Here is a 15327-nt window from a genome sequence, read left to right as displayed (position 1 = left end):
GTAGCTCAACCTGTCAATCACTTTAAGCCAGCGCTCCGATTGCCCTCCGGTGCCTTCACTTACTCGGGTCGGTGTCTCCCCGTCCTTCATCCGCAGGGGTCGGTCAGGGCCGAAAGCCGCGGCGGTCGGAGCGGTCGGGGGTCTGAGGCGGGAGGGAGGGCCCTGGCTTGGGAGCCTCCCGCCCTCCTCGTGAGGACTGGCACGTAGCAGCTGCCCCGGGCACAGCGCCCCCTCCCCCGCCGTGGCCTCAAAGTTTACTGCAGACGGCCGGGCTGGGCGGGAAGCGCCTAGAGATGACAGTGTCGCGGTCCCCGCATCTAGGCGCCCCCCCGGTGCGCGGGTGCTGAGGGGGTCCCGGCCGGCGCGGAGGTCCCGGGGGTGCCCCGGAGCGATGGCTCTGCTGCCCCCCAGCCTCTCCGAGTCTCCCTTCGCGGTGCTCCCCCACCGCCCAGCTCGCTAGCGCATCCCTCAGCGCCACTTATGCACAACTACCTTTTGGGATTTTTCTTTCAATGTTTGCATTTTCCTGGGATTGAAGTCGATCTTCCAAGCACACTGGATTATCATTTTAATTTTCACTTCTGGAGCCACCTGCGAGAGGGGACACCTGTGAGCAGCCGGTGAGTAACCCCCCCCTGTGCCCGTGTGTGTTCTTTTCGGGCTCTGGTCTGTGTTACGGATCCGTGGTGGTTGGGTTGATGTGGGTGGAAGGTGTTACCCACCCGTTGCTGCAGCTCAGGGAGTGTGGATGTTTCCCCGGTGTCTGCCGCCGCCGGCCAGACCTCCACTGGCCACTGAGCAGCATGGGCACTCCACAGCCACCTGCTTGGGCTTTTGAGCAGTTTATATCTCTGTTTCTAGCTGCCAGAAGACATCTCAGTCTTGATGCCTCTTCAGCCGCTTTGATCCACCTCTTCCAAAGTCCTTTTCAAAGAGGTGGAGCATTCTCGTGTCTTGCATCTGAGCTCTGGAATGCTCCCACGCTTTCCATTGACTCCATCTCGTGTCCAGTTACATTTAGGAAGACCTTGAAACCCTTCCTTCAAATACTAGATTATTGCTTTTTAAACTAAGGTCTTCCGTAGTTTAATGTGTGGAGCTCTAGCGTTCTTTTGCACTCATCATAAACACTTGGATGTGCTAGGTTCAGAATTTGCATGTTAATTATTTTTAGCCTTTTTTTATAATACTAGAAGTATTACAGACAATGGTAGGAGTGGTACTTAGTATACCAGTACCAATAAATCATGCGTGCCATTATGAGTAGTGCCCTAAGCATGAGTTTGCTGTACAATATTCCATGGCTGTACAGTTCGTCTGTAACGACCAGTTTTAAATCCCCGTTTAAGTATGATGTGAATATGGTTGTGCGCTTGCTTTCGCGACGTAGCAGTATGAAATGTGTAACTGACATCCAGTAGTCAATCCGGGATTAAGGATATGTGTTTATAGGGCTCACCTTGAAATCGTTGAATACTTTCACGTGATCTTTGTAGTACCTTAAATATTTTAATTAGCGTAGTAGTCGTAACATGGCTGGTATTTGTACTTAGATGCTACTAACGTGTTTGTAGTTGTGCTGGTGGTGATTTTAGTATGTGTGATACTTCAGCTGCTGCTAGGGACTGTAGTGTAGAACAGTAGGTGTATTTTGCTTTCTAGTAATATTAGAAAGAGAGGTACTTTCTGAAAGTGATGAAATACGATCGTTTATATAAGACAATAAATTAGTAGTCAGTAATTTGTCATAAAACTGAGCTGCGAGATACTCCTGTGAGAGAAGTATTCCACCCTGTGGACATACTTACACCTTTCTTGAAATAAAACATCGTAATTGTAGTTAAATAGTTCTAGCATGGGCTGTCCTCCCCATTTGGGTGGATAACTACAGGGACACGAAATGAAGCGTGTCTGCTGGTTTTAGTGAGAAAAAGTTCAATCTCCGGTGCCGCCGCCTTTTTTTTTTTTTTTTTTTTTTTTTTTGCGTTGTCTGGCAAGACACTTTTTTTTACCATGCATTGCTGATTTCGATTTAGCCATATGTTGGGTTCTCAATATGCAGTTTTTGCTCTGAATATGATGAGAAGTGGAAACATTGCCTAGCCTCTGTAAGTGGTCTCTAAAAAGCTAGACATATTATTACTTTGATTGTTTCCCGTCCTCTGTCATGATTGACTGAGGTGGTGGACAGCAATGCCATAAGAGTGTCCTTAGCAATTCTGCTTTAGGGACTGATTAACAAAGGATCCATTATGAATAGTGTCCTGCCACCACTTTCCCAAGGGTGGATGTTTCTAGGGATTGAGATGAAGCCTATAACAGTTGACTTCAAACACAGTGGTGCTGTGATTCAGTTCCCTGTTTAAGAATGTTAAGCAAGTTGAACCCTGATTCCTCACAAATCTTCCATGCCAAAACGTCACAATTAAAGTTTCCACCTTCTCTGTAACAAATACCTAAGGCTAAAGGAAAACAAGCATTTTCAATGCAATATGTCTCACATTTGCTTGAGTTCGAGCTATTGGCATTGTAAATTCATAACTGCACTTTTCTTGCCACATAAATTGGTCAACCCTGGCTCATAATTTCGTCTCTTCTGCCATATAATTCCAGTGGAACTCCATATAACTAAAGCACTTCCATTTACCTTCTTCCTCTATTTGCGGCAAAAAGGAAAATGTTGCCATTTAGCATCCTAATTTAAATCTGCCATGCTAATCCCAGTAGAATACCACTTTCACCACCCCACCATCAGAGTTGCAGGCTGGCTAACACATTTCCCCAAAAAAGACACAAGACAGCCACGAAGGAGAAATAAGTTAGAAGGGTACATATCAAGCTTGTTCAGACATTCATAGCGTAAAAAAGAGTGTTAAATTGGCCTGAATTGTGGTCTTAATTGTAATAAGGAGAGATTATTAAAACATATACAATTATCATTTAAACCTTTATGAGAAATACACTTCTGGCATTAGACTGTAATGCTCAAAACAGCCCATAGAGGGCACCATAACAAAAATATAATTTGTAAGAAACATGGTCATGCATGTGTGTGACATTTAATAAAATATCTACTTGTCCATGGGACAGGTTGCTTCTTGAATCTACTTGTCCTGTAAAAAAAAAAACCTCCTTGTCCCTTTGGTGCCATGTAGTGCAGCAACACATTATGTCAGCAATCTCTTTATGTAAGCGCTCTGATAATAGCCTCCCTGATTATGCCAGGGTTACTACTATAGTAGGGCTTGAATACTTGCAGTTTCAATCCCTACTATAGCAATTTCTTTATTTATCCACCTTTCTGCAGATCCTCATACTGGGGCTGGAGAAAGCAGCAGTAGTTCCAGGGCTAGAATGTCTTTGAGTCTGCAAACCTACTAATTTGCATGCTTTAAGGATTTTCACCAGCTCTTCTCTAATCTTTTCCCATAATGAGAAAGGTTGAACGTTTACTCCTGACAATGGCAGAATTAGAGGTTCTTCCAGGGTTGGGGAAAAAAGTGTTTGGAGGGAAAGTGAATTTGTAAATGCTCACTATATTTTCACATGAGCAAATCTACAAATGCAAATTGCATTTGTTTGCAATGCATTGCTCATGCTAATATACAGTAAACAAATATTTTCTAGGAGTACAATTTCCTTGTCTACTTCTGTAAGTTCTCGTGCATTCATGAACGCCACTAATTCAAAGACCTATATCATGTGTACACTTTTATGACTTTTTTAAAGAATTGGGTCCCTTATTAGGTCTGCTAGGCTCGAAAAATCATTAAAATGTTACTAGACCTGCGGGTTGAATAACTTAAATAATCTACTCAACCTAATTATAATGTACTTGACCCGGTAAACAGGTTTAAAATTGTTTGATCCTAGGCAAATAGTTTACAGAGACTCCTTTTTCTTATTTCTCACCTTCAAATATGTGAGCTCAGCATTTCTGCAGTACAAAAAAACCTCTTTTATTTGATTAAGTAGACTAAAGTTTGCTGCCTGTATCACAAGTATCTAGCCCGAATACCCATGAAGTCTACAAGACCTAGGACTTTTTTTTAGTTTACTAACAACATTGCCCTCAGGACAGGCGTGTCTCTCAGTTTGTTTAAAGACTCAAGTTTCATAAATGTTACAAAACCATGATTTGGTAACATATTGTCATCTACACACAGTAACTTTCCAAGAAATGTCCAAAAACCTCTCCACTAACTTGCAGCTTTACTGGTAAAACTATATAGTGTATTACCAATGTGTGAAAATCGGGTTTCAGAAAACATATCCTTTTCACATCAACATGTAAAGTACTCTGACTTGTTTTCATCTTATTTAAATATTTTTTCATCACACAGAAATGTAAAAAAGGGCTTTCACAACTACTGAAATATTTTGAAATGTTTGCACAGCTGACTTAGTCATTTAAATTTGATATGTTAGGAAACAGCTGACTCCCTATCTTCTTTTATTTTACATTCTAAGCAGCAGGTCTCACAGTTCACTGTACAAAGTCCTGAAACTCTGCAGTCAGAAGGAAAATTAATTGTAAGAAAAACTAACTCTTGACCTCTGTCCATGAACACAGAGCAAATGTGACATAAGAACAAGATTTAAAGGCATCTTTTATTGCCCCTCCACTTTTCAACTGAACAGAACACCTGTTCAGTGTCAAGATCAAATAAGACTTGCCAATGCCAGGGGTCGAGTGGATTTTTCAAGCCCTGGGTATGTCGTTAACAAAGACATTTTGTTTTTATTAAACTTCTATTTTGATCTCTATCAGCTGGCGTTACTGTGAATGATTGCCTTCTGTTATTCCACATGGAGCATATTGGCACACAGTCGTTTTGTTCAGTGCCAGGAACTACTACTGTGGCAATCAGTGGCGTAATGAAACTGGAGGGGACCCCCCGCAAAGAATATGGGGGGGGTTGCAAAAAATATTGATTGGGCCCCCTGCAGACTCACTCAGAGTAGGTGCTTTGCTGCAGTGCCTTTGTTACACCACTGGTGTCAATGTGTGCTTTTTGAGAACAAAAGCTTTTTTTCTTTTTGCCTGTGTTTTACAGTGGTGATGGCTGACAGTGCCCACAACAATAAAGTGTCACAAAAGCCATGTCATAACAAGACATGCATTAACAAAACCAAATGTCAGATCTGTTGACTATGCCAGTGCTTGTTTATTTTCATGCTTCCTATAATCTTGTCAAAATGGTTACACTGATTTTTCCACTAGGAATATTTTGGGGAAATACTAGCATGCATCAACACATTTTACTAAACGATGCTTCAGAGAAATAGCACCTAAGATTTCATAGTAGTGAAACATTTTTTTTCTACTTCCATTTTTTTCCTGAACATTTTATTTTGAAAGCAAACAATCATCACTCTTGCTTACACGCCTCTGCAAATATCTCTATCCAATCAGAGAGCATTCTGGGAGCATTATACTTAGCGTCATATTGTTAAACTTTTCAAACGTGTCTCCACTTTTTTTCTTTCTTTTTTTACTGGAACAACTGTCAATAGTGCAGTGTGACCTTAAAACGTTTATTTACACTGCTCACCCTAACAATGAAGGACTTTCATTAATGAACCATAAATACAAGTTCGAACAGCATTACCATATGGGCACACTAATTACCTCAACTGCAGACAATTCCCTTTTGTGTAAACTGGCAGCCAAAGGGTTTGTGCTGCAGGGAGTTGGGCCTACTTGCCCTAAGAACAAAATGAAAACCTTTTGCCCTTGACCCCAAACAATATGTCTCTGGTGTCGGGGAATAGGAATTCCACATCCCTGTCATGTAACCATATTGTTAGACCCTATAGAGCATTACCCCTTGAAAAAAATAAACAAAAGAAAGTAATGCTGTGTAACCATATACTTAGCCCCTAGAGGATGTTTAGAGGGCTAGCAGGCATACTGCAATTATATTACAGACAAGGCCTTTAAAACAAAACTTCTCCTAGCTGTAAAACACAAGTTCTAGCCATGAAAAAGCTTAAAAGACATTGAAGCAAAGCATTATGGGGCAAGTTTCTGTGCCATAAATATTTTATTTTGATATGACTGTAATGCTTAGAACAGCCACCAGAGGATACCACAATGGAAATAGCATTTGTAGGAAACATGATCATGTGACTATATAGTTAGCCCCTAAACGGTATAACCACACAAAAAGAAAATGGCAATAAACAATGCAGAGTAACTATATATGTACCCCCTGGAGGGCATGGTGCATTACATATTTTCAGAGGTAGCAGGCCTATAGCAATGATATCAATATCAATGATAACAAGGCCCTTAAAACACAAGCTATTCCCAGCTAGAAAACAAAAGTTCCAGTCATGAGAATGCTTAGAAAGACACTAAATGGTGGGAGGGGTTATTGTTTTGGAGTCCCCACCAATGAAGTGTGGGGACCCAGCGATGACATAAACAGAAAGAGTGCATTGCGATTAACATTTTGGTGGTAGTCCCATTGTCCTAGGACCACCACAGGCCGAGTTATAGGCAAAAATGTTGGGGAAAAGAATTCTTGCAAAGCGTTATGGGTCAGGTTTTCTCGAGTGCAGTGAATATTGCTGTATCGGCTCTACCGCTGTGCCGGAAGAGCCACTTTCACTTCAAGTATTATCGTTTTATGTAAAGCATTTACAAATTTCAGGTGTCTTAAGGGGAGAGCCACAAAAAATGACTGATTAGGTAACTGAACAATATGACCAGCGCTTCAATACCGCCAATCGAGTTCATGCTGTTGTGCCTGTTCGCGATGCGTGCGCCATGGCCGCCGTGCAGTACAAAGGGGAGAGTCAAAAGAAAAAAAATAGTTCACCCTTGCTGAAGTATATCAGCAATCGTGCAATAATCCCTGTAACGGGCAGTCTGCAAGACGTGACAAAAATCAGCCTCAAGGCGGGACAAACGTAAAGCAATTACCAATGACAGCGAGTGATTTTTGAAAGACAGGGTCACGAACGAGTAAAAGTAATGGGTGTTCTTAAAAGCTCACAATACATACAACAGGTTAAAGCGCTTGCGCGCTCGACCTAAAAATGGAAAAATCCTGCCACAATACAGAAGGATGCAATCCGCGCTTTGGAATCTTTAGTTACTTTCTGCATATCTTGGAAGTCCCATCTTTTCCCTGCACAAGTTAAGCTTGTTTGCTTGTTCCTCATGAAAAAACAATCTATATTTGAGGGATTCTCACTTCTGCTGATGAGATCCAAGTTTTAAGTATTCTAAAATACAAGAACTGGACTATTTTATAATTAAGTAGATTGTTCTGAAAACTGTTTTGTGATAGAATCCAGTCTAGTATAGCTTTCTTGTTTGGCATAAACCCTACTTTCTTCAGTTATTTTTATGTGGAACAGTATTTCTACAATATATTCTAACCAGAATTAAGAGGGGGTGTTTTTGCAGATGACTTCTTTTCTCTGAAGGCATCAGTTCATGCTCTGTACTGCTCTTACGTGATGCCGGTATTAATTAGCACTAAATGATTGTAACACATTTGGTGGATACTTTGTGAATTATCGTGTTTACAAACATTACATCTCCACATCTTGCCATTCCCATCCTTTCTGCAGGCATTAAGAGATAAAAGCTCGCGCACATCACAAATACACTACTGGTGGCGCTTAAATGAAGTCACAGATTCTAGTTCTTAAGGCACAAATCCCTTTTGGCCTTGTGCACTAGTCGCTGAAATCCTACGGGTGTGAGCGGGCAAAGCAGTTCTCTCTTTCAACACAGATACCTTTGTACGCAATCCTTTGTCTCTTCATAGATGATGTGTTGCTAATTTGAAGTAAGGTCTTGCATGATCTTGTCTTTTTGGATAGTTTACCTTTCCAAAGCCTCAATGACTGTGCTGTATTGCAGTGTTATTTACAGTCCCTGATTAACCCGCCCCTCTCTTTATTCTTGAAGCATCCAGCTAGCTTAACAATTGCACTTGGGTATTTTCCTCATTCCAAGAAAATTAGGGAATTGTGTTTACAGATCAGGAACCAAGCATTGATTGTAGGCAGGCACCCCACATGAAGGTACAGTGCCATTATTTGGAGCAAATTGTTCTTGCCAGCTTCGCTTGAATTAAGAACATGGTTCTTGTTGTGTGTTGCTAGTATGAAACGTGTTAGTAGTGAGTTGCTCAGCGTTAGCAAGGATACTGTTCCACTTTTTGCAGTGCTTAGAACTACAAAAACATAATATTTATGATAATATACTTACTGAATGTTAATGCCGATAAGTGCTTGTGCTAATGAAGATTAAATCTGTACTTGTATGGGGAGGTTTAAACTCCCTGCCCAGGGTTTCTTTTCCTGATGACACCAGTGCAGAGCTTGTTAAGTAGGACCTTGGGGGATTCATGGATATCATTGTCATTTGCAGAGGATATACGGTAGGCATAGACCTGAGGACTTCCTGCTAAACGGTTGCAATAGAGGTGGCTTTCTAGCTAGACCCATCTTTCGTACAACTGACATGGCTCTTACTGTGGAATCCTGGAGGTCGATGAAAACCTTGGACTTTTTTTTTGTCCTATGTGAGATGCCGGTAGCAAAAGCTGTCTCCACTGTGAAAAAGCTGAGATAACTCTCGCTGGCATCAGGTTTGTGCTGTAGCTGTGCTGGTCTGTAGGATAGAGTTTATTTTATACGTTCGAATTCCAAGTGTAGCACCATGAGTGAGTGTGGTCACTGGAGCTGCATCAGTGGAATGACTGAGATTGTACATTGCACTTTTGACTGTTGGAGCCGTGCTTGCAAGCTGGCTGTTGCAGTGGTTTTAGATGACACTTACTACCCCTGGCGCGGCACTGTTCTTCTTTATGATGGGTGCTCTTCTACTGCAGTGACCAGATGAGTACCCACCAGCTGACATAATCACATTTATTTCTTCTCTCTGCTGCTGCAGTTTCTCCTTGTGATATATATTTTTAATCATGTCTTGACTTATCAACACACCCTGCTTGTGCCTTAGCTTTGGTTGAACACATTGCTGCTAATCCCTGGATCCTAGATTTGTTATTTTTGAAGATGTTCACCGTTTGTTGAATTGTATCTATGATCTTCTTCTCATCTAGTTTTTTGGAATTTTGTACCAGGTCCTTGGTTGCATGAATACTTGTATTTTAGAAAAGACTTTCCATTCCAGAAATGGCATTCTCAGTACTCATACAAATATTGGACCGCGGTTATACCCTCCTGTTATTTCGTTTTTGTTTCCTTGGTTTTGTAGTGCAAAATAATTAATATTTTGTGTGCATTGGGCAGTATCTTGACACCTAATAGATCAACAACCTCACATTTTAATATGTTACATTCCAATAACCCATCTCACTCTAAAGTTTAACTTCTATACTATTAGTTGTTTCTTCATTATCCAAGTTCTTTTGTTTTAAAGTTTTATATTCAGGATGTCTCTTATGTGTCTTCAGAAACAAATTTGGTTAATTATTTCTGTTAATTGTATAAGTCCTTTATTGGTTATCTATAATCAATGTTCTTAAAATGTCATCCAATCAGGCATGCCATCACACTTAATACTTTTCTTACTGTTGAAATGCTTCTTCAGGAGTGTATGTACGTTTTACCAAACAATCTGCAGTTTATAAAAAAAAAAGTTATGCTCAATATATCTATTTTGATTCCTGTTTATAATTCAGCATTTCATTCATATATCCAGCTGTTTAATGGTATTGTTTAGAACCACAGCTTTCAAAACTCGTTTCAGTATTCAAATAAGTATACAGTTCAGAAATAGTTTACTTCTCCTTTCAGAGCATGCTAATACTATTTCCTTAACAACCATATGTACACTATTTACAGCTAGCTAGAATATTCAGATTGTTGGACAGTGAATGACAACTTGATATCATCCATGAAGGCATACAGATTCTAGCCATGACTGCCATAGCCAGTAAGCAACAGCAGTGTCTGGCATTAGCCAAGACCGATTACATTTACTAAGGTACTACCATGGCGATGTGTGGTTTTGCCTTTTTAACACTGATGGGAGCGTCGTAGCTCCACCAACAGTAGAGGTTTACAAATATAACAACAAAATAGACTGCCAAAGCCACAATTTTGTCAGCCAATCCCAGACTTATTATCGTTGCCAGTGCTTTTCTATTTTTGTTATTTGATTGTGGCTGCTCGTCAAAATAACAATACTAACATTGACAGCGCTCTGCAACACTTCTGCAGTGATAACGTGTCTATTACTAAATGTACAGGCAAACGGGCAGTCTGCATTGAGTGACGTGCATGTGGCAAATATACAATACAAAAGATATGGACGTAGCCCCCCCTGTTACATGAGACTATCCTGTGCATCTTGTCAATACACAAATATGATATACAAGGCACTGGACGTCTCATCCACGTCAGATCGCATGTCACTTCCCCAGTAAAAAGCTCTGTGTAGTTAATTCCCTGACTGCCTTGAGGATCTGTACAACATATCCCAACAGTGTAAGCAGTGACAAAGATGGATGTTCGCAGTCATCCTAGACTATTCATGGTCTCCCTTTCTCCAGTAGTGAAGTTTGTGGCAGCCCCAAGCAACATGAATAAAATCAGTATGTACATAATGGCATCTTCTACATGTAGTGTCAGTTCTAAGTCCAAATTTAATAGAGAACTGGGCATATAATAAAGGTGATGTTGTTTTGCTTTACTGCTGACTGAGCCAATATAATCACACTGAGAGGAGTCAAAAGGATTCTCTGGAATGCACCTCTTAATCTGAAGAAGACATTTATTATATCATTTTGCAAGGCTCGTGAAGGAAGCCCTGTATAACCGAAAGTGTACTTTTAAAATTTGCAACAATGAAGTAAGACCATGTACAAAGAATCTTCAATCTATACGCAGAGAATATATACATGCAAAGATACAAACACCTATATTGATATCTGTATATATATTCATACACAATACAAAGCAAATAATTAATAAAAATGCATCCCCGTAGGGCCTGTCTGGTGCTTCATCTTTCTCCTGCTAGCAAGTCGTTGGCCCCGGTTCGACCGCAACGAGAAAAAGATAACTCTACCCTCCCGAGAAATATATCGGGCATTCGCCATCTAAATCCTCATTGAGGTCTCTGAATCTCCAACTGTCGACCTGGGTCTCTTATATACCTTAAACAGACGAGGAAAGAGCTTTCTGTAAAAAAACCTCCACCTCAAAAATGCTGGCTATTTTAGGGGAGGGTTGAAAGAAACACGTTGGAACTTGGCCAGTATCCCAAGGTGTCTCGCCTAAGCCATTCCCTACTGTACCATAAACATCATTCTAGTACATCCTTATCTTGCTGACTGACTCCTCCACGTTATGTCCTAGCCCCTCGGTGAGAAAAGAACATGCAGAATAGAAAACACGTTGTATAACATGTTTTGTATGGAAAACTACTTGGACCTTTAAAGTAGCAGTGAAGCTAAGGCCAAGCTGAAAACAAAATGGAGCCTGTAACTGGTGACCGCCAATGTGACGGTGGACAGCTAAGCCAAATGCAAAGTGGTGCAACATGAAGTCAGTGGTCAAAACACAAATATCACTACAGATGTGCATATTATACTTGGCAAAGCAGGTAATAACGATCCACTGATATAAGTCTGCTATTTCTTGTGCATCTACCATCTTGTTCTCCTTATATCTTTAGCAATTTGAAATCTAAGTTTTTGAGGATCAGTTTGGCAACTCCAAGAGTACGAGCTATATGAGGCATAGAGTAGATACGTGCCCCACCAAGAGTGTGATTTTCTTGTAGCATAGTAAACTGATCCCCATTGCCTAAGAGAGCTAAGTATTAGTCATGCTTTCTTACATTTGTTTATTCCCTTGGCACTTCAAAATATTAGAACCTAGTGTTATCTCCGATTCAATGTCTGTTCTGGAACTATGAACCAGATAGTATGATTTTTAAAGAGTAGCTAAGCCAAGTTGTTGCATTCTAATATTATATGCTAATAACAAGCAAAACCTGCCGTCCGTGAACAAGGGAACGAGGATTCCCGAAACGCGTCGGGTGAACTTTTAACTTTTTCTTTTGCCTGGACACCAGACCCAGCCAAGCAACACCGAACCCACACCCCCTGCAATCACCCTCAACGCCTGGACCCACATCAACACTGAAGAGACCAAAACCACCATGAACTCTATCCACTCCGGCGCCCCCTCGGACCCCTGCCCTCACTTCATCTTCAATAAAGCTGACGACATCATCGCCCGCACCTCCAGACCATCATCAACTCCTCTTTTTCATCTGCTACCTTCCCCGAAAGCTGGAAACACGCCGAAGTCAACGCCCTACTAAAGAAACCTACGGCTGACCCAAGCGACCTGAAGAACTTCCACCCCATCTCGCTCCTCCCCTTCCCTGCCAAGGTAATAGAGAAGACCGTCAACAAACAGCTTACCAACTTCCTGGAAGACAACAACCTTCTCGACCCTTCACAATCCGGATTCCGTACCAACCACAGCACTGAAACCGCCCTCATCTCAGTCACAGACGACATCAGAACCCTGATGGACAACGGTGAAACAGTCGCCCTCGTCCTCCTCGACCTCTCGGCTGCCTTCGACACCGTCTGTCACCGCACCCTAATAACCCGCCTCCGCTCCACCGGGATCCAAGGCCAGGCCCTGGACTGGATCGGCTCCTTCCTCTCCAACCGCTCTCAAAGAGTCTACCTCCCACCTTTTCGCTCAGACCCCATCGAGATCATCTGCGGCCTCCCTCAAGACTCCTCGCTCAGCCCGACACTCTTCAATGTCTACATGATCCCCCTCGCTGGCATCGTACGCAAGCACAACATCATCATCACCTCCTACGCCGACGACACTCAACTTATACTTTCCGTCACCAAGGACCCTGCCAGCGCTAAGACCAACCTACAAGATGGCATGAAGGACGTCGCAGATTGGATGAGGCTCAGCCGGCTAAAACTGAACTCTGACAAAACGGAAGTCCTCATCCTCGGCAACACCCCGACCGCATGGGACGACTCCTGGTGGCCCACGGCCCTTGGCACCGCACCAACTCCCTCAGACCACGCCCGCAACCTCGGCTTCATCTTGGACCCTCTGCTCACCATGACCAAACAAGTCAACGCCGTGTCCTCCTCCTGCTTCCTCACCCTCCGCATGCTCTGCAAGATCTTCCGCTGGATCCCCACCGACACCAGAAAAACCGGGACCCACGCCCTAGTCACTAGCCGCCTGGACTACGGCAACACCCTTTATGCTGGGACCACTGCAAAACTCCAAAAACGTCTGCAACGTATTCAAAACGCCTCCGCCCGCCTCATCCTCGACGTACCCCGCAACAGCCACATCTCCGCACACCTGAGACACCTGCATTGGCTCCCAGTCAGCAAAAGGATCACCTTCCGACTTCTCACCCACGCACACAAAGCCCTCCACGACAAGGGACCTGAATACCTCAACAGACGCCTCCGCTTCTACGCCCCCACCCGTCTCCTCCGTTCCACCGGCCTCGCGCTCGCTGCCGTCCCTCGCATCTGCTGCTCCACGGCGGGTGGGAGGTCTTTCTCCTACCTGGCAGCCAAGACCTAGAACACCCTCCCCACCAGCCTCAGGGCCACCCAGGACCACTCCGCATTCCAGAGACTCCTCAAGACCTGGCTCTTCGAGCAGCAGTAACCCCCTTCCCCCTAGCGCCTTGAGACCCGCACGGGTGAGTAGCGCGTTTTATAAATGTTAATGATTTGATTTGATTTGTTTGCCATTACGAGTTAAGTTAAATAAATGGAATTCCAAGGCAGCTTGTGACCAAGGTGTTTCCTTTTGACGAAGTAACAGCTGTGACATTTACGAGGGTTCGCTGCCCAGCCTCGGACTGTCGTGTTAGGGCGCTGACCTGTAAGAGCGACATTTATGGATTTTATATATATATAATGTCAGATTGATAAAGGATTGACCGGAGAGATTGACCATATACCAATATGAGATCCCCCAAAAATATGAGATCCCCCAAAAGTTTTGTGTAGGTGTACAGGTCTATTTGGATGGTATAGGATGAAATGTAATTAATTCAAGCACAGGTAGTAATGTTCAGGATTTATAAGTGATATATTGAATTTTAAATTTTGAAAATATTTATATTTAACAAACTTTTATAATGCAATGAATTATTCTATTTACAATTTTTGTATTTTGGCAATTGAATTTCACTCTATTTATTGTGCGAAGTATGATATCACATTAATTTAAAGATTCCGATGGATTTGAACAATAATTAGAGTTGTATTTTGATAGGACTATGGTACAAACTACTGTGAAACTTATTTATAGATGCACTTTAAGATGGCCGCCACATTTTGTGTCTTTTGGTGGGGATTTGAGATTTTGTCTGTTTTTTATGTCTATTATTACATGGTTTTTAGCTTGGAGCACTGTAACAATGATGTATCCATGAGTAAGGCTGTTGCCGCAACGCGTTGGATTTGTGTGCTGAAATAAATTGATTTGCACCTTGGAGGTGTCCTGGGTCTCCTGTGATTTGGAGGAGTGTTGGAGGATATATATATATATATATATATATATATATATATATATATATATATATATATATATATAATACAATTTTCAGCCTGGTCTCTTCATCGTTTTATTTTTCTTATGGTCATTCACATTTTCTTCCACCCACTAGAAAAAACAGCATAGGGCAGTGGTTGTCCCGACTTCAGCCATTTGCTGACGTTATTGTGAGTGATTGCTTTCTGTCCGTTCACAAGAAGTACATTCATACACAGGTATTCCATAAATCGCAGGAGCTACCGCTTTTTGAGACAAGAAATATGTTTGCTTTTAGTTTTTCAAAATGATTTTTGACTGACTAGGGCCCAGCTTTTTCCTTAACAATAAAAGTTTGAAAAGCTGTGCAAGACAAACATTGACAAACCCCAAGGGCTGGTGGCCAAAACCAGACCTATTGGTCTTGACAGTGCATGTTGGAATAAATGACAATTACACTTGTCTTGGGATTTTACGTATCTTTGTGTTAGTTTTGGATGTGTCTATTTTTTGTAATTATACTAGAATATATGGTGTGCTTAGAATTGCTGTGGCAAAGTCATTGTCTTATTATTATACTTAATATATGATTTTATTTGTACTGCTGTAGACTTGGGGAAGTCAGTTTGTGTTTTTCAGAAAGTATGTTGTTTAAGTATCCAAACTTTGAATCAAGACATAGCAAAGTATTTCTTCCTTTCAAGAGAATATTAAATATAATTCCGACTGTAGTCGAACTCATTTTAAAGTCTTATTTCAGATGAAGTCTCATATAACTAC

At 41.9% G+C, this 15327-nt stretch overlaps 1 protein-coding gene across 2 annotated transcripts in view; it reads left to right on the top strand.

Moving 5' to 3' along the window:
• Positions 1–15327, top strand: part of KDM2A (lysine demethylase 2A) — a 448889-nt gene continuing 433562 nt past the window's right edge. For both annotated transcript variants that reach the window (XM_069232944.1, XM_069232943.1), the window contains exon 1: positions 1–620. The gene's annotated coding sequence lies outside the window, so the exon portion shown is untranslated. The remainder of the gene's footprint in view (positions 621–15327) is intronic.

The sequence above is a fragment of the Pleurodeles waltl genome, chromosome 4_2 (genome assembly GCF_031143425.1).
Source record: "Pleurodeles waltl isolate 20211129_DDA chromosome 4_2, aPleWal1.hap1.20221129, whole genome shotgun sequence".
Taxonomy (NCBI): Eukaryota; Metazoa; Chordata; class Amphibia; order Caudata; family Salamandridae; genus Pleurodeles; species Pleurodeles waltl.
Note: the sequence above shows the minus strand (reverse complement) of the source record. Positions and strands in the feature narration are given on the sequence as shown.